The following is an 8,589-nucleotide window of genomic DNA, read 5'->3' as shown; positions in this document are numbered from 1 at the left end:
GCCTGACAAAGCAGCAGCCTGACAAAGCAGCAGCCTGACAAAGCAGCACCCTGACAAACCAGCACCCTGACAAAGCAGCAGCCTGACCCTGACAAACCAGCAGCCTGACAAACCAGCAGCCTGACAAACCAGCAGCCTGACAAACCAGCAGCCTGACAAACCAGCAGCCTGACAAACCAGCAGCCTGACAAACCAGCAGCCTGACAAACCAGCAGCACCCTGACAAACAAGCAGCAGCCTGACACACCAGCAGCAGCCTGACAAACCAGCAGCAGCCTGACAAACCAGCAGCACCCTGACACTGACAAAGCAGCAGCACCCTGACAAAGCAGCAGCCTGACACTGACAAAGCAGCCTGACACTGACAAAGCAGCACCAGCCTGACACTGACAAAGCAGCAGCAGCCTGACCCTGACAAAGCAGCAGCAGCCTGACAAAGCAGCAGCAGCCTGACAAAGCAGCAGCCTGACAAAGCAGCAGCCTGACAAAGCAGCAGCCTGACAAAGCAGCAGCCTGACAAAGCAGCAGCCTGACAAAGCAGCAGCCTGACAAAGCAGCAGCCTGACAAACCAGCAGCCTGACAAACCAGCAGCCTGACAAACAAGCAGCACCCTGACAAACAAGCAGCACCCTGACACTGACAAACAAGCAGCACCCTGACACTGACAAACAAGCAGCACCCTGACACTGACAAACAAGCAGCACCCTGACACTGACAAACAAGCAGCACCCTGACACTGACAAACAAGCAGCACCCTGACACTGACAAACAAGCAGCACCCTGACACTGACAAACAAGCAGCACCCTGACACTGACAAACAAGCAGCACCCTGACACTGACAAACAAGCAGCACCCTGACACTGACAAACAAGCAGCAGCCTGACCCTGACAAACCAGCAGCAGCCTGACCCTGACAAACCAGCAGCAGCCTGACCCTGACAAACCAGCAGCAGCCTGACCCTGACAAACCAGCAGCAGCCTGACCCTGACAAACCAGCAGCAGCCTGACCCTGACAAACCAGCAGCAGCCTGACACTGACAAAGCAGCAGCACCCTGACACTGACAAAGCAGCAGCAGCCTGACACTGACAAAGCAGCAGCAGCCTGACACTGACAAAGCAGCAGCAGCCTGACACTGACAAAGCAGCAGCAGCCTGACACTGACAAAGCAGCAGCAGCCTGACACTGACAAAGCAGCAGCAGCCTGACACTGACAAAGCAGCAGCAGCCTGACAAAGCAGCAGCAGCCTGACAAAGCAGCAGCAGCCTGACAAAGCAGCAGCAGCCTGACAAAGCAGCAGCAGCCTGACAAAGCAGCAGCAGCCTGACAAAGCAGCAGCAGCCTGACAAAGCAGCAGCAGCCTGACAAACCAGCAGCAGCCTGACAAACCAGCAGCCTGACAAAGCAGCAGCCTGACAAAGCAGCAGCCTGACAAAGCTGCACCCTGACAAAGCAGCAGCAGCCTGACACTGACAAAGCAGCAGCAGCCTGACACTGACAAACCAGCAGCAGCCTGACAAACCAGCAGCAGCCTGACACTGACAAAGCACCCTGACAAAGCAGCACCCTGACACTGACAAACCAGCAGCAGCCTGACACTGACAAACCAGCAGCAGCCTGACACTGACAAACCAGCAGCAGCCTGACACTGACAAACCAGCAGCAGCCTGACACTGACAAACCAGCAGCAGCCTGACACTGACAAACCAGCAGCACCCTGACAAAGCAGCAGCCTGACCCTGACAAACCAGCACCCTGACAAAGCAGCAGCCTGACCCTGACAAAGCAGCACCCTGACAAACCAGCAGCAGCCTGACACTGACAAACCAGCAGCAGCCTGACACTGACAAAGCAGCAGCCTGACCCTGACAAAGCAGCAGCCTGACCCTGACAAAGCAGCACCCTGACCCTGACAAAGCAGCAGCCTGACAAAGCAGCAGCCTGACAAAGCAGCAGCCTGACAAAGCAGCAGCCTGACAAAGCAGCAGCCTGACAAACCAGCAGCCCCCTGACAAACCAGCAGCCCCCTGACAAACCAGCAGCCCCCTGACAAACCAGCAGCCCCCTGACAAACCAGCAGCCCCCTGACAAACCAGCAGCCCCCTGACAAACAAGCAGCACCCTGACAAACAAGCAGCAGCCTGACAAACAAGCAGCACCCTGACAAACAAGCAGCAGCCTGACAAACAAGCAGCAGCCTGACAAACAAGCAGCAGCCTGACAAACAAGCAGCAGCCTGACAAACAAGCAGCACCCTGACAAACCAGCAGCACCCTGACAAAGCAGCAGCACCCTGACAAAGCAGCAGCACCCTGACAAAGCAGCAGCACCCTGACAAAGCAGCAGCACCCTGACAAAGCAGCCTGACACTGACAAAGCAGCCTGACACTGACAAAGCAGCCTGACACTGACAAAGCAGCCTGACACTGACAAAGCAGCAGCAGCCTGACACTGACAAAGCAGCAGCAGCCTGACACTGACAAAGCAGCAGCAGCCTGACACTGACAAAGCAGCAGCAGCCTGACACTGACAAAGCAGCAGCAGCCTGACACTGACAAAGCAGCAGCAGCCTGACACTGACAAAGCAGCAGCAGCCTGACACTGACAAAGCAGCAGCCTGACCCTGACAAAGCAGCAGCCTGACACTGACAAAGCAGCAGCCTGACACTGACAAAGCAGCAGCCTGACCCTGACAAACCAGCAGCCTGACAAAGCAGCAGCCTGACAAAGCAGCAGCCTGACAAAGCAGCAGCCTGACAAAGCAGCAGCCTGACAAAGCAGCAGCCTGACAAAGCAGCAGCCTGACAAAGCAGCAGCCTGACAAAGCAGCAGCCTGACAAAGCAGCAGCCTGACAAAGCAGCAGCCTGACAAAGCAGCAGCCTGACAAAGCAGCAGCCTGACAAACCAGCAGCCTGACAAACCAGCAGCCTGACAAACCAGCAGCCTGACAAACAAGCAGCACCCTGACACTGACAAACAAGCAGCACCCTGACAAACAAGCAGCACCCTGACACTGACAAACAAGCAGCACCCTGACAAACAAGCAGCACCCTGACAAACAAGCAGCAGCCTGACACTGACAAACCAGCACCAGCCTGACAAACCAGCACCAGCCTGACAAACCAGCAGCAGCCTGACCCTGACAAACCAGCAGCAGCCTGACCCTGACAAACCAGCAGCAGCCTGACAAACCAGCAGCAGCCTGACAAACCAGCAGCAGCCTGACAAACCAGCAGCAGCCTGACAAACCAGCAGCAGCCTGACAAACCAGCAGCAGCCTGACAAACCAGCAGCAGCCTGACAAACCAGCAGCAGCCTGACAAACCAGCAGCAGCCTGACAAACCAGCAGCAGCCTGACAAACAAGCAGCACCCTGACAAACAAGCAGCACCCTGACACTGACAAACCAGCACCCTGACAAACAAGCAGCAGCCTGACACTGACAAACCAGCACCAGCCTGACACTGACAAAGCAGCACCAGCCTGACCCTGACAAACCAGCACCAGCCTGACCCTGACAAACCAGCACCAGCCTGACCCTGACAAACCAGCACCAGCCTGACCCTGACAAACCAGCAGCAGCCTGACAAACCAGCAGCAGCCTGACAAACCAGCAGCACCCTGACAAACCAGCAGCACCCTGACAAACCAGCAGCACCCTGACAAACCAGCAGCACCCTGACAAACCAGCAGCACCCTGACAAACCAGCAGCAGCCTGACAAACCAGCAGCAGCCTGACAAACCAGCAGCAGCCTGACAAACCAGCAGCCGCCTGACAAACCAGCAGCCGCCTGACAAACCAGCAGCCGCCTGACACTGACAAACCAGCAGCAGCCTGACACTGACAAACCAGCAGCAGCCTGACAAACCAGCAGCAGCCTGACAAACCAGCAGCAGCCTGACAAACCAGCAGCAGCCTGACAAACCAGCAGCAGCCTGACAAACCAGCAGCACCCTGACAAACCAGCAGCACCCTGACAAACCAGCAGCACCCTGACAAACCAGCAGCACCCTGACAAACCAGCAGCACCCTGACAAACCAGCAGCACCCTGACAAACCAGCAGCACCCTGACAAACCAGCAGCACCCTGACAAACCAGCAGCACCCTGACAAACCAGCAGCACCCTGACAAACAAGCAGCACCCTGACAAACAAGCAGCACCCTGACAAACAAGCAGCACCCTGACAAACAAGCAGCACCCTGACAAACAAGCAGCACCCTGACAAACAAGCAGCACCCTGACAAACAAGCAGCACCCTGACAAACAAGCAGCACCCTGACAAACAAGCAGCAGCCTGACAAACAAGCAGCAGCCTGACAAACAAGCAGCACCCTGACACTGACAGACAAAGCAGCAGCAGCCTGACACTGACAGACAAAGCAGCAGCAGCCTGACACTGACAGACAAAGCAGCAGCAGCCTGACACTGACAGACAAAGCAGCAGCAGCCTGACACTGACAAAGCAGCAGCAGCCTGACAAACCAGCAGCAGCCTGACAAACCAGCAGCAGCCTGACAAAGCAGCACCCTGACACTGACAAAGCAGCACCCTGACACTGACAAAGCAGCACCCTGACACTGACAAAGCAGCAGCCTGACACTGACAAACCAGCAGCAGCCTGACACTGACAAACCAGCAGCAGCCTGACACTGACAAACCAGCAGCAGCCTGACACTGACAAACCAGCAGCAGCCTGACACTGACAAAGCAGCAGCCTGACCCTGACAAACCAGCACCCTGACAAAGCAGCAGCCTGACACTGACAAAGCAGCAGCCTGACAAAGCAGCAGCCTGACACTGACAAAGCAGCAGCCTGACAAAGCAGCAGCCTGACAAAGCAGCAGCCTGACAAAGCAGCACCCTGACAAAGCAGCACCCTGACAAAGCAGCACCCTGACAAAGCAGCAGCAGCCTGACACTGACAAAGCAGCAGCAGCCTGACACTGACAAACCAGCAGCAGCCTGACCCTGACAAAGCAGCAGCCTGACACTGACAAAGCAGCAGCCTGACACTGACAAAGCAGCAGCCTCACCCTGACAAAGCAGCACCCTGACAAAGCAGCAGCCTGACAAAGCAGCAGCCTGACAAAGCAGCAGCCTGACAAACCAGCAGCCTGACAAACCAGCAGCCTGACAAACCAGCAGCCTGACAAACCAGCAGCCTGACAAACCAGCAGCCTGACAAACAAGCAGCACCCTGACAAACAAGCAGCACCCTGACAAACAAGCAGCACCCTGACAAACAAGCAGCACCCTGACACTGACAAACAAGCAGCACCCTGACACTGACAAACAAGCAGCACCCTGACACTGACAAACAAGCAGCACCCTGACACTGACAAACAAGCAGCACCCTGACACTGACAAACAAGCAGCACCCTGACACTGACAAACAAGCAGCACCCTGACACTGACAAACAAGCAGCACCCTGACACTGACAAACAAGCAGCACCCTGACACTGACAAACAAGCAGCACCCTGACCCTGACAAACAAGCAGCACCCTGACCCTGACAAACAAGCAGCAGCCTGACCCTGACAAACAAGCAGCAGCCTGACCCTGACAAACAAGCAGCAGCCTGACCCTGACAAACAAGCAGCAGCCTGACCAAGCAGCAGCCTGACCAAGCAGCACCCTGACAAACAAGCAGCACCCTGACAAACAAGCAGCAGCCTGACACTGACAAACAAGCAGCAGCCTGACACTGACAAACAAGCAGCAGCCTGACACTGACAAAGCAGCAGCAGCCTGACACTGACAAAGCAGCAGCAGCCTGACACTGACAAAGCAGCAGCAGCCTGACACTGACAAAGCAGCAGCAGCCTGACACTGACAAAGCAGCAGCAGCCTGACACTGACAAAGCAGCAGCAGCCTGACACTGACAAAGCAGCAGCAGCCTGACACTGACAAAGCAGCAGCAGCCTGACACTGACAAAGCAGCAGCAGCCTGACACTGACAAAGCAGCAGCAGCCTGACACTGACAAAGCAGCAGCAGCCTGACACTGACAAAGCAGCAGCAGCCTGACACTGACAAAGCAGCAGCAGCCTGACACTGACAAAGCAGCAGCAGCCTGACACTGACAAAGCAGCAGCAGCCTGACACTGACAAAGCAGCAGCAGCCTGACACTGACAAAGCAGCAGCAGCCTGACACTGACAAAGCAGCAGCAGCCTGACACTGACAAAGCAGCAGCAGCCTGACACTGACAAAGCAGCAGCAGCCTGACACTGACAAAGCAGCAGCAGCCTGACACTGACAAAGCAGCAGCAGCCTGACACTGACAAAGCAGCAGCAGCCTGACACTGACAAAGCAGCAGCAGCCTGACACTGACAAAGCAGCAGCAGCCTGACACTGACAAAGCAGCAGCAGCCTGACACTGACAAAGCAGCAGCAGCCTGACAAAGCAGCAGCAGCCTGACAAAGCAGCAGCAGCCTGACAAAGCAGCAGCAGCCTGACAAAGCAGCAGCAGCCTGACAAAGCAGCAGCAGCCTGACAAAGCAGCAGCAGCCTGACACTGACAAAGCAGCAGCCTGACAAAGCAGCAGCCTGACAAAGCAGCAGCAGCAGCCTGACAAAGCAGCAGCAGCAGCCTGACAAAGCAGCACCCTGACAAAGCAGCACCCTGACAAAGCAGCACCCTGACAAAGCAGCACCCTGACAAAGCAGCAGCCTGACAAACCAGCAGCAGCCTGACACTGACAAACCAGCAGCAGCCTGACACTGACAAAGCAGCAGCCTGACACTGACAAAGCAGCAGCCTGACCCTGACAAACCAGCACCCTGACAAAGCAGCAGCCTGACCCTGACAAACCAGCACCCTGACAAAGCAGCAGCCTGACAAAGCAGCAGCCTGACCCTGACAAACCAGCACCCTGACACTGACAAAGCAGCAGCCTGACACTGACAAAGCAGCAGCCTGACACTGACAAACCAGCAGCCTGACAAACCAGCAGCACCCTGACAAAGCAGCAGCAGCCTGACAAACCAGCAGCAGCCTGACAAACCAGCAGCACCCTGACAAACCAGCAGCACCCTGACAAAGCAGCAGCCTGACAAAGCAGCACCCTGACAAAGCAGCACCCTGACAAAGCAGCACCCTGACAAAGCAGCACCCTGACAAAGCAGCACCCTGACAAAGCAGCACCCTGACAAAGCAGCACCCTGACAAACCAGCAGCCTGACACTGACAAAGCAGCACCCTGACACTGACAAAGCAGCAGCCTGACCCTGACAAACCAGCACCCTGACAAACCAGCACCCTGACAAACCAGCACCCTGACAAACCAGCAGCCTGACAAAGCAGCACCTTGACACTGACAAACCAGCAGCCTGACAAACCAGCAGCCTGACAAACCAGCAGCCTGACAAACCAGCAGCCTGACAAACCAGCAGCCTGACAAACCAGCAGCCTGACAAACCAGCAGCCCCCTGACAAACCAGCAGCCCCCTGACAAACCAGCAGCCCCCTGACAAACCAGCAGCCCCCTGACAAACAAGCAGCCCCCTGACAAACAAGCAGCACCCTGACAAACCAGCAGCCCCCTGACAAACAAGCAGCACCCTGACAAACAAGCAGCACCCTGACAAACAAGCAGCACCCTGACAAACAAGCAGCACCCTGACAAACAAGCAGCACCCTGACAAACAAGCAGCACCCTGACAAACAAGCAGCACCCTGACAAACAAGCAGCAGCCTGACAAACAAGCAGCAGCCTGACAAACAAGCAGCAGCCTGACAAAGCAGCAGCAGCCTGACAAAGCAGCAGCAGCCTGACAAAGCAGCCTGACACTGACAAAGCAGCCTGACACTGACAAAGCAGCCTGACACTGACAAAGCAGCCTGACACTGACAAAGCAGCCTGACACTGACAAAGCAGCCTGACACTGACAAAGCAGCCTGACACTGACAAAGCAGCCTGACACTGACAAAGCAGCCTGACACTGACAAAGCAGCAGCAGCCTGACACTGACAAAGCAGCAGCAGCCTGACACTGACAAAGCAGCAGCAGCCTGACAAAGCAGCAGCAGCCTGACAAAGCAGCAGCAGCCTGACAAAGCAGCAGCAGCCTGACAAAGCAGCAGCCTGACAAAGCAGCAGCCTGACAAAGCAGCAGCCTGACAAAGCAGCAGCCTGACAAAGCAGCAGCCTGACAAAGCAGCAGCCTGACAAAGCAGCAGCCTGACAAAGCAGCAGCAGCCTGACAAAGCAGCAGCAGCCTGACAAAGCAGCAGCAGCCTGACAAAGCAGCAGCAGCCTGACAAAGCAGCAGCAGCCTGACAAAGCAGCAGCAGCCTGACACTGACAAAGCAGCAGCAGCCTGACACTGACAAAGCAGCAGCAGCCTGACACTGACAAAGCAGCAGCAGCCTGACACTGACAAAGCAGCAGCAGCCTGACACTGACAAAGCAGCAGCAGCCTGACACTGACAAAGCAGCAGCAGCCTGACACTGACAAAGCAGCAGCAGCCTGACAAAGCAGCAGCAGCCTGACAAAGCAGCAGCAGCCTGACAAAGCAGCAGCAGCCTGACAAAGCAGCAGCAGCCTGACAAAGCAGCAGCAGCCTGACAAAGCAGC

The sequence above is a fragment of the Brienomyrus brachyistius genome, unplaced genomic scaffold (genome assembly GCF_023856365.1).
Source record: "Brienomyrus brachyistius isolate T26 unplaced genomic scaffold, BBRACH_0.4 scaffold202, whole genome shotgun sequence".
Lineage (NCBI taxonomy): Eukaryota > Metazoa > Chordata > Actinopteri > Osteoglossiformes > Mormyridae > Brienomyrus > Brienomyrus brachyistius.
Note: the sequence above shows the minus strand (reverse complement) of the source record.